Source organism: Puma concolor, chromosome E1 (assembly GCF_028749965.1).
Source record: "Puma concolor isolate L17-30 chromosome E1, mPumCon1.1.hap2, whole genome shotgun sequence".
In the NCBI taxonomy this organism is placed as follows: Eukaryota; Metazoa; Chordata; class Mammalia; order Carnivora; family Felidae; genus Puma; species Puma concolor.
In genome coordinates this window covers 49,531,758-49,553,192 of record NC_141680.1, presented here as the reverse complement: position 1 = coordinate 49,553,192, position 21,435 = coordinate 49,531,758, and positions in this window count along the sequence as shown.

Sequence of the window (21,435 nt, the reverse complement as noted above, 5' to 3'; positions counted from 1 at the left end):
GTGTACATTTCAACGGCATTACGTGCACTCACATTGTACAACCCTCACCACCATCCATTCACAGAACTCTTCATCTTGCAAAACTGAAACTCTATTAAATACTCATCTCTATAATTACTTTTATGTCCCTATGTATGGAAAGAGTTCACACCAATATGAGTTCACACCAATACGTCCAATTCCTATCCAACACCACAGGGTTTGTCCCGGGCTTCTCTTTTTCCATATTTGCAACTCTGTTCTCCGAGAGTGATGCTTTCTCCTCCATGCGTGGGCTCTGACTGCCCACTCCAGGCCATGTCCTGCGTGGACACTCTTCCTACCCTGCTCAGGCTCTGAATCCTCATGTCAGGGCGCCCACACTCTGTGGCGAAGCCGGCTCTGCGTCACCGCAGCTCCCCACCCCCTTCCACCGTAGATGCCTACCTTGCTGTCTCACCTACATTTTAGGATTGAATTGTTCCAGAAGGGAAGAGGAAGAGCTATTAGTCCCATGATTTAAAAAAAATTTTTTTTTAATGTTTGTTTATTTTTGAGAGAGAGAGAGAGAGGGAGACACAGAATCTGAAGCAGGCTCCAGGCTCTGAGCCGTCAGCACAGAGCCCAATGTGGGGTCTGACCCCACGAACAGTGAGATCGTGACCTGAGTCGAAGTCGGACGCTCAACTGACCGAGCCACCCAGGCGCCCGGTCCCATGATTTTTAAACTCAACTGCAGAGACCTCACTCAGTTCTCACTAGTTGTTCTACTTGTGGCCTTTTTCCATCCTGGGATCAATCCAGGATACCATGTTGCATTGCATTGTCTGGTCCGTTTCTCAGTCTATCCTTGTTTTTCTTTACCTTGATACTTGTGAAGAGTATACTCAGCTATTTTGTATAATGTTCCTCAATTTGAGCTCCTCTGATGCTTTCTCAGGATCAGGCTGGGGATATAGATTTGGGAGAATATCACAGAGATGAAACGCCCTTTTTATTGTAGCGTATGAAGGGGTACATGATACCAGCACGTGTTGGTTACATTTTAAAGATGGAGAAACTGAACTTCCGAAGCTGACACCTGCCTAGACTCACACAGCCGGCAGATGGTCGAAGGAGGGCTAGAAGCTGGGCGAGTCTGAGCATTGTGATTTCCTGAGTTTGAGAGGAAGGACTGGCCAGTGAAGGAGATGGCAAGAGGCCGCTGGTGTTAAAGTGAAGGGTGGGAGGTGGGGAGACTTTACATCCATATTAGGTCCTCAGACCAGGGCTGATTCACCACCCGTGGCCTCTTCCCCAGGGCCCTGTCCAGTCTTGTCTTAAATTCCCTCTGTCTTGTGCAAAGAGCAATGAGGGCTCCTCTTTAAATAGATCTGGCAAGACCATCTTTTGTCCATTAGATGGGATTGTCTGGTCTTTGTGCCTCTAGCACTGGGATGAAAATAGTCTGATAATTCAAAAAAGATGCATTTTTCATGGGGGTTCAAGTTATACAAGAATCCTATAACCAAACCAGCTAGCAGTCATGTGGTCATCTGCGTCCCCCCCCCCCCTTTTCCCCACTCCCCTTTTCCGAGTTCCTGCCTGTTCTTTGGGCCTCTCCCAGTGGTTTGCTTACAGAAGAAGCCATCGAAGGGAATTGGCTTATGGATGTCGATGACACTGGCTTTCCTTTGCCTGCTCTTGAACTCTTTGCCTAGCAGTATATCAGCGAAATCACTGCATCAGAAACTCTGAAATATCCTGAAGTCTCAGAGTGGATGTTCCAGACGTCCTCTGGGCAGTGGTCAACCAGCATATGTGTTTTGTTTGGCCCTCACTTAATTTTAAAAAGTTTAAAATGAGTTCACAACATGGAAATATCAGGAGCTCATCATAAAAGCCTGGATTTTGGCTCCTCTCAAAAAATCAGATGTGGCAATAGATGATCCACATTCCCACACGGAGGCAAATGACCATGGCTGAGTAGCGGCTGCCCCTTTAGAGGCGGCACATGGGCTCCAGTGTCTTCCTTGTCATTCCCTCCGTTACCATCCCCGACCCCATTCATTTGTATCGTCTGCCTGGCCTTGCAAGGCATTTGAGTCCACAGTCCTGGGCTAGATTCTTGCGGTTCATTCATCCACTCAACACTCACTGAGCCCCAACCCAGGCCATGGTCTATGCTGGGCTCCGAGATCAACAACAGCTTATACACTGGTGATTCTAGAACTGTATGGAAAGTCCCCGAGAAGACAAATCGTGCCGATCTGGGAGCACTGAAGTTTGGCCGGTAGCTCAGCCTGGAGGGAGCCAGGGGAGGCATCCTGCAAGGGGTGGGGGGGGGGAGGGGCACATCCTTGAAAATTCCGTCGTCATCTAAATTCAAGTGAGCTTGAGGGAAAGCTGCTCCCTTGACTCTGGGCCCCCTGACCCCGGGCTGAGCCATCTGCCTGTCTGGACTTGTCCTGTAGTTTGCTTTTAATGGCTTCATCTCTCTGCTAATGTTTCCAGCCTCTCCACAGCAGCCTCTCCTTTTCTGTGTTTATCTCGGGCCCCCACCACAGCTGTGAGGAGTTCCAGAGAGGGACAAGTGCAAGATACTCAGCTGTGGTGTGAGATGACATCAGGGCTACGATGCCCTGTTGTGGGATCGGGGGAGGTTCCGTGCTGTTGATTTTTATTTACACATTGAGTTTATTTATGGATTAAGAGGTTTCATGAGGCAGGGAAGGGGCAGAAGACTTGGAGTCAGATTTGGCGGAAGTCCTGGCTTTGCCACTTACCTGCCGGGTGAGCGTGTATAGCTGATGACACTCTCCAAGTGTCTGTTTGCTCCCCCTTCAAATGGGGGCTATAGTTTTTACTCACCAGGTTGCTGTCAGTAGCCTGTGTAATGTACGTGAAGTTCTAAGACTGTGTTAGGAACATGGTACTTAGCAAACAGATACTCATCAATTTCTTTCTAAACGTTCTTTTTTTTTTTTTCGTGTATGGTTCTATCACATTTTATCGCATGGGCAGGCAGATTCGAGTGACTATTGCCACAATCTGGATACAGAACTGTTCCATCACTGCTAAGAAACTCCTCTGTGTTACCCTCTCCCTCTCCCTCTCCCTCTCTCTCTGCCCCTCCCCTATTTGTGCTTTCTCTCTCTCTCAAAATAAATAAAATTAAATTTAAAAAAATCAAATGGTATGTAACCATTTTTAATAATCAACATATTATTATCTCAAAAAAGGAGTTATTTAATTTTTTTTTAATGTTTATTCATTTTTGAGAGAGACAGAGTGCGAGCAGAGGAGGAGCAGAGAGAGAGAGAGAGAGACAGAATCTGAAGCAGGCTCCAGGCTCTGAGCTGTGAGTACAGAGCCCGATGCGGGGCTCAAACCCATAAACTGTGAGATCATGACCTGAGTTGAAGTCAGACATTTAACCAGCTGAGCCACCCAGGTGCCCCCCAGAAAAGGAGTTATTTTAAAAATGTGTACCTATACCAAGCAAAAAGGAGCAAAAACAGCTTTATGGGCAAGGTCTAATCTTTTTTCTTCCCTACCTCCCCACCCAGCTTTATAGAAGTATGATTAAAAAATAAAAATTGTAGGGGTGCCTGGGTGGCTCAGTCGGTTAAGCGTCCGACTTCAGCTCAGGCCACGATCTTGTGGTCCGTCAGTTCGAGCCCCGCGTCGGGCTCTGGGCTGATGGCTCAGAGCCTGGAGCCTCTTCTGATTCTGTGTCTTCCTCTCTCTCTGCCCCTCCCCCGTTCATGCTCTGTCTCTCTCTGTCTCAAAAATAAATAAACATTTAAAAAAATTAAAAAATAAAAATAAAAAATAAAAATTGTATATATTAAGGCCTACAACGTGATGATTTGATACATGTATACATTGTGAGATGATTACCAAGATCAAATCAACATATCCGTCACCTCCTTGTCATCTTTCGAGATTGGCTTTTCTCACTCAGCATAAAGCCCTGACATCCCCTCAGGTTGTTCCATGTAACAATAGCTCATTCCTTTTTATTGCTGAGTGATATTTCAGTGTATGGATATACCACAGTTAGTTTATCCATCCACCTCCTGGAGGACATTTGATTTGTTTCCAGGTTTTGACTTGTGACGGTTAATTTTATATGTCAACTTGACTGGGCCACAGGTTGCCCAGGTAGTTGGTAAAACGTTATCCTGGATTTTTCTGAGGATATTTTTGGATGAGTTTAAAGTTTATTTATTATTTTTAAGTAATCTCTACATCCAACACGGGCCTCGAACCCATGAACTGTGAGATCATGACCCGAGCTGAAGTTGGATGCTTACCCAACTGCGCTACCCAGGCGCCCCTCCTACTGTTCATCATTTTTATGATTTTACTACATTGGTTAAGTCAGTGAACTTCGAAATGAGCAGACGTTTCGAGGGCTGCTCGCACGGGGGTTTTTGCCCACTTGTATTCTAATCATGGCTGTTACACGCATCCTTGTTTTAACTTTCATATTTATTAGCCAAATACAGGGGTCTGCGGGGTTAGAGATTTGAAATAACAAACGTGGCTGCCTCAGATTTTCTTGGCTGGCACTGGGTCTTGCCAGGCCTTTGAATCAGCTGGGTGCAGGGAAGGGTCACCAGGAAACCCAGGCTGCCGGACTCAACAGGAAGCGTGGGACGAAACTTACTCTGGGTCTGGCTCGTGGTCAGGCCGGCTGGGGCCTGAGGCTTCCAGGCCTCCTCAGTGTGCACCGTCAGGAAACAGCTGAGGCTCTTCAATAAAATAAAGACAAATTCATAAACAAGGAAGCTCTGAGCTCCTTCCTTTGAGAAATATCATCTTATAGCCTGAAAGGAAATCTGTTTGCAGAGCAGTTCTGACCATGTGTTCCTTGGGGTCTATATACCCATAAGTCAACGACAGGTGGCTCTGAGGCTTTTTTTTTTTTTCCTTTTTCTTCTGGAGAAGACTATCGTGGAATTGCTCACCGATGCTTAATACCATGACCTTCTCCAGTCCACCCTCCCTGCACGCCTCCCCCAGAGTTAACATGTACAGAAGTATTTATCTTGTCTGTGGTTATTACCTAACGCTATAATTTTAACACATTGCATTTTAGTGTTGGTGAATAGATTCGATCAGACACCACAACTGAATGAACGTTTCTAGTTTTATGTTATGTTGCCAAAGGCTAGCAATAACCTTTACTGTACAAGTAGGTGGACTGTGAACTCTATTTTATCAGGAATTTCCCAGGAGTCTGAGGGAAATTCCTAACTACTGAGGCACTTTCCATAGTTCCCGCGGCTGTAAGTGGGGTCGCTGGGCCGGGAAGCCAGAGGTCTGAGTGCTGGTTCAGGGCCTCACCCCTTGTTCTAGCCCACCGCCATCCAGTACAAAAACCATGAGCCACGTGTGGCCACGGAGCCTGGAGCCCAAGCTGAGATACGCTGCTAGTGGAAAATACACATTGGCTTTTGACGACTTAGCATAAAAAAATAATGAACGGAGAATATCTCATTAATGATTATATAGATATATATTTAAATTTTTTTTTTTTTAATTTTTTTTTTCAACGTTTATTTATTTTTGGGACAGAGAGAGACAGAGCATGAACGGGGGAGGGGCAGAGAGAGAGGGAGACACAGAATCGGAAACAGGCTCCAGGCTCTGAGCCATCAGCCCAGAGCCCGACGCGGGGCTCGAACTCACGGACCGCGAGATCGTGACCTGGCTGAAGTCGGACGCTTAACCGACTGCGCCACCCAGGCGCCCCTAACGTTTATTTATTTTTGAGACAGAGAGAGACAGAGCATGAACGGGGGAGGGTCAGAGAGAGAGGGAGACACAGAATCCGAAGCAGTCTCCAGGCTCCGAGCTGTCAGCACAGAGCCCGACGCGGGGCTTGAACTCAAGGACCGTGAGATCATGACCTGAGCTGAAGTCGGCCGCTTAACCGACTGAGCCACCCAGGCGCCCCAAGTGTCTGCCTTCTAGATGGCATTCTTGTGGGTTTCTTCTTGCTATCTTTTTTTTTCTTTTTTTTTACCTGTTTGTTCTGAGGGGCAGAGAGAAAGAGGGAGAGAGAGAATCTCAAGCAGTCTCCACACTCTGCAAAGAGCACGACTTGGGGCTCGATCCTGTGAACCGTGAGATCGTGACCTGAGCCAAAATCAAGAGTGGGACACTTAACTGACTGAGCCACCCAAGCACCCCTCCCTACCACCTTTATTTTTTTTTGTAAATTTTTGAAAATGTTTATTTATCTTTGAGAGAGACAGAGAGACAGAGAGAGAGAGAGAGAGAGAGAGAGAGCATGGGCAGGGTAGGGGCAGAGAGAGAGGGAGAGAGAGAATACCAAGCAGGCTCTGCACTGTCAGTGTAGAACCTGACACAGGGCTCAAACTCATGACCCTTGAGATCATGACCTGAGCAGAAATCAAGAGTTGGCCACTTAACAGACTGAGCCACCTAGGCACCCCTCCCTACCATTTTTAAATGTCACCCTTCCCTGATAAATTCGGGGAAAGGGAGCTTGTCTCCTGACTGTTCCTGAGTGCTTTCCTTCTCCTCCTCCTCCTTTCCCTCCTCTTCCTCTTCCTCCTTCCCCTCCTCCTCCTCCTCTTCTCCTCCTCCTCCCCCTCCTCCTTCTCCTCCCCCCTCCTGCTACCTCCTCCTCTTCCTCCCCCTCCTCCTTCTCCTCTCCTTCTTCTTTTTAGAATTTTTTAAAAGATTTTACTTTTAAGTAATCTCTACACCCATTATGGGGCTTGAACTCATGACCCTATGATCAAGAGTCACATGCTCCACTGACAGAGCCAGCCAGATGCCCCTGGAATTTTTTTATTGTAGTTAATACACACCACATAATATTTACCATTTAAACTGTTTTTATTTTTTTTTTTTTTAAATTTTTTTTTTTCAACGTTTATTTACTTTTGGGACAGAGAGAGACAGAGCATGAACGGAGGAGGGGCAGAGAGAGAAGGAGACACAGAATCGGTAACAGGCTCCAGGCTCTGAGCCATCAGCCTGACGCGGGGCTCGAACTCACGGACCGCGAGATCGTGACCTGGCTGAAGTCGGACACTTAACCGACTGCGCCACCCAGGCGCCCCCATTTAAACTGTTTTTAAATGTACAATTCATTGGCATTAAGTGCGTTCACAATATTGTACAATCATCACCAGCATTTCCAAAACTTTTTCATCATCCCAGACAGAAACTCTGTACCTATTTTTTTCAACGTTTTTTTTTTTTTTTTTTTAAATTTATTTTTGGGACAAAGAGAGACAGAGCATGAACGGGGGAGGGGCAGAGAGAGAGGGAGACACAGAATCGGAAACAGGCTCCAGGCTCCGAGCCATCAGCCCAGAGCCTGACGCGGGGCTCGAACTCACAGACCGCGAGATCGTGACCTGGATGAAGTCGGACGCTTAACCGACTGCGCCACCCAGGCGCCCCGAGAAACTCTGTACCTATTAAACACAACTCCTCATTCTCCTGCCCCGGCCCATGGTAATCTCTATCATATTTGTTGTTTCTATGAGTTCGCCTATTCTAGATACCTCATACAAGTAGAATCATATTTGTCCTATGGTGTCTGGTTCATTCCACTTAGCAGAGTGGATTTCATGTGGACTTCTAGTGCTTTCTAGCTTTATTCGTGTTGTAGCGTGTATTAGAATTTCCTTCCTTTTTAAGGCTGAGTAGCATTCTATTGTATGTATGTACCACATTTTGTTTATCTCCTCATTTTCTTTTTCACCCACTCATCTTTTGATACACATTTGGGTTGTTTCCACCTTTGGGCTAGTGTGAACAATGCTGCTGTGAACCTTGGTGTATCTGTTTGAGTCTCTATTTTTCAGTTCTTTGGAGGATACACCTAGCAGTGGGATTGCTAGAGCGTATGGTGATTCCATGCTTAACTTTCTGAGGAACCGCCATACTGTTTTCTACAGCGACAGCACCATTTTAGATTTCCACTAGAAGTACCCAAGGATTTCAAAGAGCGGCTATCTTTTACAACATCTTTATTCTAAGTTCCAAATTGACGTATTCCCATCATAACAAATCCAAGCTGTAAGGAAGAATGGAAAGTTAGATGTTCTTGGGAGGGAACCGCATTGAGAGTGACCCATCCGGTTTTGTCTGTGCTTGTACATGGAAGGCTGTGTCTGACTTCTCCATTCCTGCTTCCGCATTCCCCAGTCCCCATACAGCATCACAGGGGGCCTCTTAATGCAAAGCAGAACATACGGTTTCCCTGCCCAGAACCCTCCATGGGCCTCCCATCTCACTTTGTATTTATGCCAACTTGGACATTGGCATCTGGGCATGGCTGGCACCTAGCATCTTCCCCAAGTGCATCTTCTACCCACCTCTTCTTCACTCACTCGGGTGTAGCCACACTACCTCTTTGCGGTGGTTCAAACCCACCAAGCTTGCTCCCACCTCTGGGTGTTTGTGTTTGTTTGGTGTATGCAGAGATCGTTATAGGTTCCCTCTTTCCTCATTTGGACCTGTGCCTCAGTGTCACCTTCATCAGAGAAGCCTATCACGGATGTTCTGTCTGCTATCCAGATACGTGATCCCTCAACCTGCTCTCTTCGTCAATACAGCATTTAGCCCCATCTACCTTGTATGCTGTATGTTCATTTTTGGTCTCCCTCACTGGAATATAATGTCTAATAGAGCAGGGGCTTTTTCTATGTTGTTCTTGTCTCCCTAGTGCCTAGAACAGTGCCTCGCAAGCAGTAGGTGTTCATTTGATAGGTGTGTGTTTGTTGGATGGATGAATAAATGAACAAATATGCACATGTATCAAGTACACCTATTTTGGGGTGCCTGGGTGGTTCAGTTGGTTAAGCATCTGACTTGGGCTCAGGTCATGATCTCACAGTTCTTGAGTTCAAGCCCCGCATCGGGCTCTGTGTTGACAGCTCAGAGCCTGGAGCCTACTTTGGATTCTGTGTCTCCGACTCTCTCTGCCCCTCCCCTGCTCACAGTCTCTCTCTCTCTCTCAAAAATAAAACACACCTATTTCTATTTACAAATCTTTCAGTCATTTGAAATACAACCGTGTTCCTATCTGTTTGCAAAAGGAGTGGAAATGATTGCACATCAAAGGACTAGCACCGATGATTGTGACCCCACCGTGGCGGTTTCGTAAGCAAACCCAAGGCAGTTGTGCAGGTCTAAAATAGGGACTAACTTGCAAAAGCATCACAGTCACTCAGACTGCAGTTTGCTTCCTGCTGCCGAGCATGTGTTTTGCTTGGCTATAGGATAAAGCGGTAAACACTCTTGGTGCCACACTGCAGCCTGCAAAACCAGATTTCTGACACAGGCCTCCAGCTTTATTTCCTCACGGTCATTGTGGGAGGACAGGCATCTGAGCCACCTCCAAGTCACGCTCCCATAAACCGTCTTGAACCTCCTCCTGGGGGAGAGTGGGGGAGGGACAGAGCAGGCCACAACCTCCAGTGGAGGATCTTCAACGTGTGTGTGTGTGTGTTCACATTGCAATATAACTCATGTGCCACAGAATTGACCCCTTTAAAGTGGATGATTCAGTCTTTTTAGTATGTTCAGAGTTTTTTTAATTTTTTAATTTTTTTATTTTAAAAAAAATTTTTATGTTTATTTTTGATAGAGAGAGAGACAGAGCAGGAGTGGGGGAGGGGCAGAGAGAGAGGGAGACACAGAATCTGAAACTGAATCTGAAATCTGAGCTGTCAGCACAGAGCCTGACGCGGGGCTCGAACTCACAGACCATGAGATCATGCCCTGAGCTGAAGTGGGACGCTCAACCAACTGAGCCACCCAGGTGCCCCTATTCAGAGTTTTGCAACCATCACCACTATGCGATCCCAAGACACTTTCATCACCCCCCCAAAAGAAACACTGTATCCACCAGCAGTCACTCTCCATTTCCCTTTCTCCCCTCCCCCGCCAGCCATAGACAGCCACCCATCTGCTTTCTGTGTCTGTGGATTTGCCTTTTCTGTTTGCTTCACACAAATGGGATCATACAGAATGTGGACTTTTGTGTCTGGCTTTTTTCACTTAGCACGATGCATTCTAGGTTCATTCAGGCTGTAGCAGGTATCAGTACTTGATGCGTTTTTATTGCCAAATGATATTATATGAATGTACCCTATTTTGTTTGTCCATTCATCACTTGATGGACACTTGGGCTATTTCTGCTTTTTTGACTATTACGAATAATGCTGTTATGAATGTCTGGGTACAAGTTTTTATGTAGACATATGTTCTCAATTCTCTAAGGTATATAGGTAGAAGCAGAAATTCTGGGTCATAGGGCAACTCTAGGTTTAAGATTTTGAGGAACTGTCCGATGTTTGCCAAAGTGGCGGCTCTATTTCACATTCCCTCTCGGGTTCCAATGTTTCCACATCCTCACCCGTATTTCTGATTATCCATCCTTTAGATTATCACCATTGAGTGGGTGGGAAGTGATATCTCATTGTGGTTTTGATTTGCCTTATCCTGAATGACTAGTGATGTTGAATATATTTTCATGTGTTTATTTGCCACTGGTGTATCTTCTTTGGAGAAATGTCTATTCAGATCCATTGCCCATTTTCTAATTGGATTATTTGTCATTTTATAGTTGAGTTGTACGAGTTCTTTAGATACTGTGGATACTAGGCCCGTATTAGATATATGACTTGTAAATATTTTCTTCCATTGTGTGGGCCGTTGTTTTACTCTCTTATGAATGTCCTTTGTAGCACTAAAGTTTTAAATGATGATGAAGTTCAAGTTATCCATTTTCTTCATTGCTTGTGGTTTTGGTGCCAAATTGTTGTCTATCCAAAGTCACAAAGATGTGGAGTGCTTGGGTGGCTCGCTTGGTTAAGTGACTGACTTTGGCTCAGGTCATGATTTCACAGTTCATGAGATCGAGCCCCGCGTCGGGCTCTGTGCTGACAGCCTGGAGCCTGCATCAGATTCTGTGTTTCCCTCCCCCACTCACGCTCTGTCTCTCGATAATAAATGAACACTAAAAAACAATTTAAAAAGAACCAAAGTCACAGAGATTTATATCTTTGTTTTCTCCTATGAGTTTTATAGTTTCAACTCTTACATTTAGGTCTTTGATCCATTTTGACTTAATTTTTGTATATGAAAGAAGGTAGGCACTCCACTTTCATTCTTTTGCATGTGGATATCCAGTTTTCCCAACAATATTTATTGAAAAGATGAATCTTTCCCCAATCATTCCATTGTCTTGGCATCCCTGTAAAAAAAAATCAGTTGACCACAGGGGTGCCTGGGTGGCTCAGTTGGTTAAGCGGCCAACTTCAGCTCAGGTCATGATCCTGCGGTCCGTGAGTTCGAGCCCCGTGTCGGGCTCTGTGCTGACAGCTCAGAGCCTGGAGCCTGTTTCAGATTCTGCGTCTCCCTCTCTCTGACCCTCCCCTGTTCATGCTCTGTCTCCCCCTGTCTCAAAAATAAATAAAACGTTAAAAAAAAAATTAAAAAAAAAATCAGTTGACCACAAACATCCAGGGTTTATTTCTGGACTCCCAATTCTGTTCCATTGATCTATAGGTCCATTTTTATGTTTGGAAATTGGGAAGTGTGAATCTTCCAACTTTTTCCTTTAAAAAAAGCAAAAAAAAAGATTGTTTCAGCTATTCTGAGTCCCTTCCCTTTTTATATGAATCTTAGGACCAGCTTGTCAATTACTACAAAAGAGGGTTTCATTTTATTAGTTGTAAAATATTTCAAGCAAAAGTTCAGAGTTTAATATAACGTCCTCTGCACCCGTCATCTATTTGAGCAACTTTTAATATTTTGCCATATATGCTTCTGAGTTTTTGCTTATTTTTAAAGAAATGAGGCATTACACATAGAGCTCACCATCACTACTCCTGCTGGGTAAGCTTCACCAATCTTGTTCCCTCCTCTAGAGGTAACTACTCTCCTGAATACCTAGGATGTCTTCATAATTTTACAACATATGTGGCATCCACACATAACATCTAGAGTTGTCGTTTGGGTTATTTATTAACTCTATTATTTTAAATATTTTTGTAAGTTCATTTATTTATTTTGAGAGACAGAGAGAAAGTGTGTGAGTTGGGGAGGGGCAGAGAGAGACTGCACACTGTCAGTGCAGAGTCCGACGCGGGGCTCGAACTCACGAACCGTGAGGTTATGACTCAAGCTGAAGTCGACTGAGCCACCCAAGCGCCCCTTAACTCTGTTTAAATTACAACATGTATATATTATGTTTCAACATGCTTTCAAAGTTATGTTTTTGAATTTTTTCCCCTGGTGATATATGTAGCTCTAACTTTTCTTTTTTTTTTTTTTTAAGCACAATTCTGCTGCAATTTATTTATCCAGTCTTGTATTGATGGATATTTAGGTTGCCGGCAGCTTTTTGCTATTACAGGCAGAGTGGCAGTGGGCATTCTTGTTGATCCCTCTTTGGGCACGTGTGTGACAGCTTGCTCGAGGTGTGTAGCCGGAAGTAGAACCGGGGGACTGAAGGATTTGTTCCCCGTTGATTTTACTACCTCTGTTCTTCAAAGTGGTTGTACCGACTTGCACCCTTGCCAGCAGTGCATGTGAGTTCCCATTTCTGCACGTCTTTGCCAACGCCTGACATCGCCGGTCTTTTAAATTCTTGCCAACCTCAAGGATGTAAAGTGGTCTCTCAGGGTTGTTTCAATCTGCATTTCCCTGTTAATGAGTTCGGGGACTCTTTCCACATGCTTTTGACCATTCTCTGGGTTTCCTGTTAAAATCCTTGGCCCATTTTCCACTTGGGTTGTTTGTCATTTCTTCTTGTGTTTATGGGAGTTCTTTCTATCTTCTGAAAATGAGTCCTAAAGCCTGTGGCTTTATTTTCTCTGTGATTACGGTTTTTTAATTTTCTTTCTTTTGGTACAGATTTTTTAAAAAAATGTATAGTTTATCCTATTTGTGTCTTGTTTGAGAAATCTTCTACCCAATGCTATAAAAATAATCCTCTCTGTTTTCTTTGTAAAAGTTTTAAAGTTTTGCTTCCACATTTAGGCCTCCAATCCATCTAGACTTCCTTTTTGTGTATGCTATGAAGTAAGGATCTATTTTCTCCTTAACTAATTCTGCCAGCACGACTTTTGAGTAGTCCAGCCATCTTCTTTTCACTGATTAGTAATGTCCCCTCTGCTGTAGATTGTTTTCACATGGCACGGGCAGTTTTGGCCTCTCTATTCTGTTCGATTGATCTCTGTTTCTCCCTACAGAAATACCACACTGTCTTAATTATAACAGTCTGAAAGCACTTGGAAGGGCAAATGCTACTATACTGCCCTTCCTTAGATATTTCTTAGACCTTGTTCTTTTTTTTTTTTTTATCAAATTCTATAAGAAAACCTATTGGGATTTTTAGTGAAGTTGCATTATAGATGATAAGTTAGGCATTATCGATTATAAATTAATTTGGGAGAAAATGGCATCTTTACAATATTGAGTCTTCCTAGGTCGGAACAGGTTGTATTTCTCCATTTCTGGATATAGGTCTTCTTCTGTCCTTTAATAACGGTTGGAGATTTTCTCTATAGAAGTTTTGAACGTATTTTGTTAGGTTTATTCTTAAGCGTCTTAGAGCTGGTGTTGTGCTGTATATATTTAAGGTGTAGAGCATAATGACTTGACTTATGCATTGTGAACGATTACCACAAGTTTACTAACATCCACCATCTCATAAAGATACAAGAAAAAAAAAGGCAAAAACATTGTTTTTCTGGTGATGAGCACTCTTTGGATCTCATCCAAAATGAGGTCTTTTTAAAAAATTATCCTTGTTATTTTTAAAATTCATATCCAAATTAGTTAACATATAGTGTAATAATGATTTCAGGAATTCAGGAATAGAATCTAGTAATTCATCACTTACATATAACACCCAGTGCTCATCCCAACAAGTGTCCTCCTTAATGCCCCTTGCCCATTTGGCCCATCCCCCCACCCACAACCCCTCCAGCAACTCTCAGTTTGTTCTCTGTATTTGAGAGTCTCTTATGTTTTGTCTCCCTCCCTGTTTTTATATTATTTTTGCTTCCCTTCCTTTATGTTCATCTGTTTTGTATCTTAAATTCCACATAATGAGTGAAGTCATATGATATTTGTCCCTCTCTGACTTATTTCGTTTGGCATAATACACTCTAGTTCCAACCACGTTGTTGCAAATGGCAAGATTTCATTCTTTTTAACCACTGAGTTATATTCCACATATAAATTATATATACATTTATTTCTTCTTTATCCATTCATCATTCGATGGACATTTGGGCTCTTTCCATACTTTGGCTATTGTCAATAGCACTGCTATAAACATTGGGGTGTATGTTCCCCCTCGAAACAGCAGTCCTTTATCCTCTGGATACATACCTAGTAGTGTGATTGCTGGGTTGTAGGGTAGTTCTATGAGACCTTTTTTTAAAAAAATGTTTACTTTTATTTATTTTGAGGAGGGAGGAGGAACATTGAGAGAGGGAGAGAGAGAATCCCAAGCAGACTCCATGCTGTCAGTGCAGAGCCTGACATGGGGCTCGATCTCACAAACCATGAGATGGTGACCTGAGCCGAAATCAAGATTCACACGCTGAAAACAGACTGAGCCACCCAGGTGTCCCTCACCTGATAGCTTTTTAAAGACCTAAATTGTATCCAGTAGGCACTCTAACATTGCAGGTGTGGTCTCCCAGCTGACCCTGTTACTGAGCCTTCAGCAGGCCATTCCAGCCTCTCCAAAACAGCTGCTTCTGGACGTTGGGACATATGTTAAGACCAGGGGGCGCCTGGGTGGCTCAGTCGGTTAAGCATCTGACTTCAGCTCAGGTCATGATCTTGTGGTTCGTGAGTTCGAGCCCCGCTTCCAGTGAACGTGAATCTCACCTTGGGTGAGCCTTGCTTCTCTTGCTTGCTCAATCTCTCTCTGCCTCTAGCTCACTTGCGCCCTCTCTCTAAAATAATAATAATAATAATAATAATAATAATAATAATAATAAAAATAAATAAACTTGAAAAAAAAAAGACCAGTGAATTCTGTGGATCTGAGCCCCCCGTTATGCTTCTTTTGCTTTAAAAGGGTTCCTTGGTTGGAGACGCCATTGTGTGAAATGGATAGTGATGGATAAGCTATTTTGTAAATCCACAAATGATGGGACTGGCAGAAGCGCTACTAACAGGGAAGGTAATCAGAACCTGGAACATGCATATTTCTTTGAGGACACAGCACAGCCCTGTCCATGAGTCCTGTGTAATTAACATGTTACCAGGGAGCTGGCTGGTTCCTCCCTCCTGGGGATGATGCCCTATTAGAAGGTCAGTGTTGACCTCTGTTTGCAGACGGGGCCCTGAGCTGTGACAGTAGCTAATTCAGCTCGGGTAAGGGGAAGTCTATGTTGTTGAGTCCATGCATGGACTCCAGCCCAGCTGCCATGGCCACTTTGGCCACGGGCTATTGAAGGAGTACTGGGATGCCCGGGGAAAGAGCCCAAATGACATCCACCAGATAAGTCATCTTGTCTACCTCCTTTGGGGGCATATATGTGGCCATTATTGAGCACACATGTGGGACACGAATACCTTCACACTGTAGGTCCATTCCCACGGGTCCACCCACATCTCCCTCCCCTCCAGAATCTCCTTGTCACCAGCTTTCCAGGCTTGTTCTTTCCAAGCCCCTGACCAGTCAGCCAATCCATTAGCCGCTGCCAATGAATCAGTGTGGATTCAGACCACAGGCCATCTTCCATTCCACACAAAGTGGACAATCACATGTTTGATCTGAAGTTCTGCCCACTGGGAAGATTTTCCTTCACCACTGTCTTCGGGGCCACGCTCGAGTGGGAGGCAGTGCAGGAGTCATCTGTTTCCTGCTGATGTCAGCACGTTGTACTGACTCAGCCAGAAACCAGGCCCTCCTCTGTTAATATAAGGAAATTGCCATAAATCTGTAGGCATGGGTAGAGGGAGAGACGACAGAGCCGGAGGAACTCTTTGTTACCTGCTTGTACAGTTGACTTGTGCCTTCTGGATCTTCTCAGGCGTGGATCCAGATGTACCCACTGCATTTTATCACAGAATGCTGGAACACTGTTGTGCATGTCACTTGGTTCACAGTGACATGGGCCCAGTCATGTCAGGTGTTCACACTGTACTTGGGCCCAGGAACAAACCAGAACCTGCTTTTCAAAGGGAGAATAATTATTGGTAGAAGAGGGCATGACTTTCTGCAATTTATCGTGCTTCTGTTGGGCCTTGTCAGCGCTCCTTAGAGTATCTCCATTGGCCTGAGACTCTTCTGGTTCCATTAGGTGTGCTAGGTCAAAACGCCCAAAGGTAGGGCAGCCTGAATGGGAGCCTGGACCGCTACAGGCCCTTTCTTACTGCAGGCCCCATCAACACCGGCAGCTTCGCAGGTTGCCCAGAGTAGTATGCTCACATGTGATATCTGTCTCCAAAACTCAGAGATCCAGTCCTCCAGGGTGGGCAAAGCAAAGCATGACAACTTGTCTCTTACCTTGGAAGAGATGTTCTGATGTGCCCCAAACGTTTAGATCCGAAAAACTTCTCAATATGGCAGGCTTTGAGAGTCTGTGGGTGCGGTTTCTCTCCCGCTCTGTTAGATGCATGGGGCTGACTGAGATATCTAGGGTGATTTCTATATATAGCTCATTCATGTAATAGACCGGCCTGATACTCTGCAGGTTATCAAGATGATTAAAGCCTCCTAGATGAGATTAAGATGGGAGAAAGACGTTGATGGAGCCTTAAGGCAAAACAGTAAAGATCATCTATATTGACCCCTGCTTCTGAGGTTTTTTATTAATGGGTGTGGGGAAAGAGGTTTTTCTGCAAGCAAGCAAACAAACAAAAAAACAAACAGAAACAGACTCATAGAGAACAGAGTGGTGGTTGGCAGAGAACAGGGGACGTGGGGGAGTGGTGAAATAGGTGAAGGGGATTAAGAAGTATAGGGGCGCCTGGGTGGCTCAGTCGGTTGAGCATCTGACTTTGGCTCAGGTCATGATCTCATGGTCTGTGAGTTCGAGCCCCGCATCGGGCTCTGTGCTGACAGCTCGGAGCCTGGAGCCTGCTTCGGATTCTGTGTCTCCCTCTCTCTCTGCCCCTCCCTCGCTTGCACTCGGTCTCTATCTCTCTCAAAAAATAAATAAACATTAAAGAAAAAAATTAAAAAAAAAAAAGAAGTATAAACTTCCAGCTACGAAATAAATACATCACAGAGATAAAAAGTACAGCGTGGGGAATATAGCCAATAATGTCACGATGTTGTCTGGTGGCAGATGGTGACCATGGTGTGGTGGCAAGCATCAAACACTGTATAGAACTGTTGAATCACTGTGTTGTACATCCGAAATTAACATGATATTACATGGCAACTATACTATGGGTTTTCTAAAACGTGTTTTTCTGGTGAGTTGCTGTATATTATAGTGTTGTCGCTATGCCAGTCACAACTGGTACCTGCTTAAGGCATCTTCTGACATTCTCCGTAACCACACGGGGCTTGTGCCATTCAAACAGGCATGCCGCGTGGGCGTGGGGTGGGAAGGGTTGCCCTGCATCTTTCAGGTCTTTGATGGTGGCACTAATGACTGTGTTTTCTTTAGGGGTTGAGAGCTGGTTTTGGTTTGGTATCTTGGGCATTGGGAATGGGGGAAGTTCCACAGTTTCTCCTTATCCTAATAGCCTCATGGCATGGGTCCGAGCACCAATGTGGGGATGCTGCCCTTTACTAAGCATAATAGTGTATGGCTGTTGTAACAAATAGTGACTGATTGTGTCGTTTCAAACAACACGTTTGTTATCTTATGGTTTTAGAGGTCCAAAGTGTGCGATGGGTCTCACTGCGCTAAAATCAAGGTGTTAACAGGACTACATTTCTTTCTGGAGGCTCTAGGAGAAATCCATTCCTTGTCTTTTCTAGCTTCTGGAGGCCGTGCACCTTCTTTGGCTTGCGGCCTCTTCATCTTTAAAGTCAGAAATGGTTGGGCAAGTCTTTCTCATGTCCTGTCACTCTGACATTGACTCTTCTGCCTCTCTCTTCCATGTTTGAGGACCCTTGAGATTACATAGGGACCACATTATCCAAGATAATCTCCCTATTTACTTATTTATTTATTTATTTATTTATTTAGAGAGAGAGAGAGAGAGAGAGAAAGGAAACAAGTAAGCAGGAGCAGGGGAGGGGCAGAGAGAGGGAGAGAGAGAGAATCCCAAGCAGGCTCCACACGGTTTGCCAAGCCCAATGTGGGGCTTGAACTCACAAACCACAAGATCATGACCTGAGCGGAAACCAAGAGACCGTGGCTTAACCCACTGAGCCACCTAGGCGCCCTAAGATAATCTATTTTAAGGTAACCTGATCAGTGAGCTTAATTCCATCTGCTACCTTAATTCTCCTTTTCCATGAACTGTAACATATTCCCAGGTTGTGGGGATTAGACTGTAGACATCTTGTTTCTCTCTAAGTTTATTTATTTATTTTGAGAGAGAGAGCACATAAGCAGGAGCAGGGGAGGGAGAGAGAGAGAGAGAGAGAGAGAGAGAAAGAGAGAGAGAGAGAGAGAGAGAGAGAATGAATCCCAAGCACGTTCTGTGCTGTCAGCATGGAACCCGACACGGGACTCAATACCACGAACCGTGAGATCATGACCTGAGCTGAAATAAAGAGTTGGATGCTCAACTGACTGAGCCCCCCGGGCATCCCTAGACCATAGATATCTTTGTGGGGACTTTTATTCCACCTACCACACTAAGTGTATGTCTTCCTTGTATACATTCAAGGACTAGGGAAATCACCACCAGACACTAGACTTGGGCCAAGATTCCATTTGCGTCTGGTCTCTATGAACTCTTCTTCTGACCAGTAGACTACCGTGGTATTTTTGGTCTCCAGAGACATTAATATAGAACCAACATCTAAAATCCCCTAGAAAGTCTGGGTGTTTCCTTTTCCTCTGCCCACCGCCACTCTGGTAAATGGCCCTGGGACCTGCTAGGGAGGTTTTGGGGAAAGATTCACAGTATATACATGTGACTGCATTGCAGACCTTTCCTCAAAAGGTCTCAGCCTTGGGGCACCTGGGTGGCTCAGTGGGTTGAGCGTTTGACTTCAGCTCAGGTCAGGATCTCGTGGTTGGTGAGTTCGAGCCCCACATTGGGGTTGCTGACAGCCCGTCAGTGCAGAGTCTGGTCTAGATCTTCTGTCCCCCTCTCTCTGCCCCTCTCCCACTTGCGCTTTCTCAAAAATAAATAAACATTTAAAAAAAAAAAAAAAGCCTCTCCCTCAGTCAATGGGACTTGGGTCTGTGAACTGGTAGGTCTGGGAACTGCATAGGAGGCCATGAATCCCTATCATAGGCTGTGCAAATTAGAGTTCTGCCTCCCAGACCTGGAATTTTTCCTCCTTATGTGTCAAGAAGCATCTTACTAGGTTGTTCATCTACCTGATCCCCAGGAACCCTGTGATCAGTTGGCCATCACTAGTCAGTACAGTCTGATTACCATTCCTCTCTGCTGTTTATGAAGAAATTATGCCACATGGTCTCTGATAAATACCCATCTGACCACTACCCTTCTGGAATTTGGCTATTCTCATTGAGATCAAGGACTCTAACTTCTTTGTAGCATCCCCGACCTCAACTCCAGCCCACAGTGATGGTCACTACAGAGCTCCTGAAAGATAATGGCGCCCCCGTCACAATGCATTTGTTAACACCCTGCTGAAGAGAATGTCGTCCGGGCCTTGGGGTGAAGGAAGGGAGACATGGCTGGCAGTGGCTGAGAGGTCACACATAATCCATTCACTGAGCATTCCTATTTCTTTGGGCTTTCAGACTCCTTCCTCTACACTCAACATGCCAGGGATTTTTTGGCATCTCAGCCTCATTAACTTTAGGTCGCTATTAAATCTAGTCTGAATTAACCATTGTAGGAGATTATTCTTGCCAAACTCCAAAGCCCAAACCCGGGTGTGTATATTCACGTCAGCGAATTCAGCCCAATGAAGCACTGTACTTATGCTCCTTGGGCTGTAATGCTTAGCATCCATTCCATACATGCTCCCAAGACTCTTGATTTGAATTGGCAAGGTCCTGTATCTCTTTCTGTATATAGGCCATCTCCTTCTGGCACAGGGTTGGTATTTCCCCATCTGGGTTGGGTTGGGATCTGACTCTCCTTTCGAGCCTGGGAGATTGAGGAGGATATTAGCCATCTCCTTTGTGAAGCAGCTGTCCTGGGTACAGTCACTGAGGCTCGTAGGCAGGGCAAAGTTGGTTCCCCCAGACAGGGAAGGGACCAACTGAGCTGACAAGGGAGGTTCAGGGGATTTGAGAGTTTAAGGTTCTCTGCTACATGTACAGTGAGGCCCTGGGCTCAGTCTTCGGCCACATCTACTCTGCAAGGACAGGAGATGAGGGTTTCCTCAAAGCTGCCACCAAGCCTTTCTCACTTGGCCGCCGCATTCTCCGTTTGACATCCGCAGCTTTCAAGTTTTCCTTTTCCCTGCGTGTCCTCTCCGGTGCTGCCAGAAGCCAAGCGACCACAATCTTTGAAACAATCAGAACTGCTGTAGTAACTTAGGGCCCAAGTCACCCCAGGTCCTGGTGCCTTATCCCCCACATGCCCTTCATCCCATGCCACCACTGATAAGTTGAGCGGTTATGATGCCACTGATTCTACTTGACCCATCCCGTGCCCACCACTGCCTTCAAGGAGGTCCTGGCTGCTCTCCTTAAGTATGTGAGCAATCTAATCTGGGGATTCCATCTCGAGGGGCTGCCCTGGGTCCTGGGCCACCCCTGGTACCATTTACCAGCAGGGACACAGGTGGCACCCTCCCAACTGGATCATTTGAGGAGATTTAATGAGAGGCAGGTGAGGAAAACAGCGAGGAATAGCATAGAACCCCAAGGCTGGTAATGGTGGAATGCTTTGCCATGCGTGGGCCTGAAAGGGAAAGCTTGGGCGTGGTTACCGAAATCGGGGGATGGAGAGGTCTGAGAGGAGCTGTGACCTTCAGGCAAGGATTGCCCAGTGGCAAGACCTGGAGGAATCGACAGTTCGCTCCTCCCTTCTTCCTGTCTTCTCTTGGCGCCCTCACTGGCTGAGCCTCTCAGAAGCCAGGGCGAGGGGCAGCTGGCTGGTTCAGTGGGCTGAGTGTCCAACTTTGACTCAGGTCATGATCCCACGGCTCGTGAGTTCGAGCCTTACCTTGGGCTCGCTGCTGTCAGCGCAGTGCCTGTTTTGGATCTTCTGTCTCCCTTTCTCTCTGCCTCTCCCCGACTTGTGCTCTCTCTCTCTCTCTCTCAAAAAAAAACAAAAAAAAACAAAACGAAGCCGGGGCCAGAAGGCCCAGTGATGTGGTCCTTAGAGGACAACCTTCAGGGACATAGAGCAGGATGGGGAAAGGTTGAAGAGTGGCTTTGA